Here is a 2,439-nt window from a genome sequence, read left to right as displayed (position 1 = left end):
TTTGTTGAGGGAAGGTCCATATTATTTCTGTCTGAAGTTATATCTATAATATAAAAATGAATCGCAAAATGTGTTGGTAAGCGCATAACTCAACAACGCCTGGACCAATTTGGCTATTTTTTTTTTGTTGTGTTTGTTATTGTCAGGAGAAGGTTCTTATGAAAAAAAAAATAGGGTAAAGTAGACAAGTCAGTTGACGGGAGCGAAGCCGCGGGCAAAAGCTAGTTTATCATATTAATGAAAACAAAATACTATGTTTATTTATATTAGCAACTTCCCGGTAAAACTGCTGAACCACATTAATAAAAGAATTATAGGCTCCTGAGCAATCGAGGCAACGAGATAGATAGAATTTGGATGAACCCACAGGGGCCTGATTCTCCTAAGTTAATAATGTCAAAATCGAATTGAAATCGAATTGCAATATGATCGCAATAGCAGTTTTAGCCATATCTGGCATTCTGCTACTAATAAAAGACCAATCGTATTCGATTGACATTTGATTGGTGTGCGATTGGTCTGCTATTTTGGTGATTTTGGTCTATACGGTAGTTTGCTGTACAATCATTTTGCAATCGTAAATCATTTGCAGACAAAATGATTTATTATTGAATGACAGAAAAGGATAAAAACGTTTATTTCAAAGAAAAAATAGCGGAATGCCACATACGCTTCAATCGTAATCGAGTCGGGATTGGATCTCAGTCGAATCGAGTCGAACATGAATCGTATGTCGCTTAAGTAAAATTAGGAGAATCGGGCCCCAGGAAAAGGTAGTAAGAGTTATTTAGCGATTATGTGACTGTACAGGATACACGCAATATTAGAAAGGACAATGGGCAGATTGGTATACCCCACCAATAGCAATGTCATATATATCATTGGATAGGCCTTTTTATGTAGAACAATATTTACTATGACAGCTTTGCTGAAATGTTTGTCCGTTCTGAGATATAGATCAAAAACTGTGCAAAAGTTAGAACTAAGTAATCTATTGATAACTCAAGTTTTTAAAGGAAAATCTAAGAACTACTAAGTGTAAGTCTTGTATATGAAAGAAAATCAGATTACAGTATTGATTAGCATCAGTTTTAAGATTGTTTGTTATCTATATCTCAGAACGGACAAACAATAGAACAAAGCTGTCATAGTAAATGTTGTTCCAGTTAAAAAGACCTATCCAATGATATGTATGACTTTCCTATTGGTGCGGTTTCTCACTACGCCCAACATCCAGTTGGTACAATAAAAGGTTGAAATGCTACATAATAGTAACAATTATGGATCCTAACGGGCACAGTAGTACTTACAAGACTTAAAGTTATTAGTACTTAGATTTTCCTTTAAAAACTTGAGGTATCAATAGATTACTTAGTTCTAACTTTAGCACAGTTTTTGATCTATATCTCAGAACGGACAAACATTTCAGCAAAGCTGTCATAGTAAATCTTGTCCTACATAAAAAGGCCTATCCAATGATATATATGACATTCCTATTGGTGGGGTATACCAGGTCCCATATATTTGTGCCCATTGTCCTTTAGGACGACAATTTGAACCTCAATCTCCATCGGGGATGTAACTCAGTGGTAGAGTGTCTGCTTCGCATGCTGAAAGTCCTGGGTTCAAATCCCAGCATCTCCAAACTGATCTTTTTTTTATTCTTTTTTTGTTATATAAAATTAATGTTCTTCTTGTCGATTACTTTTGTAATTTATTAACTTGCTCGTCAAAATATCAATGGCTACAATTATCTACAATTTATTTACTTCTTTTAAAAAGTTTATACAAATCAAAGAATCTGTCAGTTAACATCTAAAATTGAAATCACTACCATTAACTAACAATTAAGTCTTTTTTTACAATAAATGCTTTCATTTTAAAATCAATCGATACTTTGTAGTTCAACGACCTTTCAAATAAATACCTTCCTGATGGCATGTATTAGCAACACTATAAAGTTTTGTTTGTATGTTTGCGCAATTAATAACACTACGAACGTTAATTGTTATTGCCGCAATGATCAGTGTTTTATTTAGAAAATTGCATCATTTCCAATAAAACAACCTTCACAGAACAGTTTATATAATGTACTGCTGGCGCCATCTATCGAGTTGTGTTTGTAGTTCTACATTAAGTATAGCGCCATCTATAAATGTGAAGTGACAAAAAACAAAGTCGTGCTTACTATAATATACAGTACTGACTGCAACTTCAGGTTATTTTCAGGATTTTCTATGAATTAAGATACATTACAGAAATTGAATGGGCAAACCGTGCAGTTTAGGGTTAAAATGCTGTTATGGTAGGAGTTCTTTTAACGCAAAATAAATATACACACTCCTAACCCAACACCTAGGATATTTTAAGACGGAATAAAACCACATTCTTGGAATAATATTTTAATGAAAATTCAACTAAACGTATAAATCTTATTTA

The 2,439-nt window shown here is 33.4% G+C and overlaps 1 non-coding gene across 1 annotated transcript; it reads left to right on the top strand.

Moving 5' to 3' along the window:
• The first annotated feature begins 1,572 nt into the window (after window positions 1-1,572).
• Window positions 1,573-1,644, top strand: Trnaa-cgc. Its single transcript has one exon. It is a non-coding gene; the product is annotated as a tRNA-Ala (tRNA).
• Window positions 1,645-2,439: the final 795 nt, after the last annotated feature.

The sequence above is a fragment of the Helicoverpa zea genome, chromosome 1, assembly GCF_022581195.2.
Source record: "Helicoverpa zea isolate HzStark_Cry1AcR chromosome 1, ilHelZeax1.1, whole genome shotgun sequence".
Classification (NCBI taxonomy): domain Eukaryota; kingdom Metazoa; phylum Arthropoda; class Insecta; order Lepidoptera; family Noctuidae; genus Helicoverpa; species Helicoverpa zea.
The sequence above is the reverse complement of the archived record's forward strand: the minus strand, read 5'-3'. Positions and strand labels throughout refer to the sequence as shown.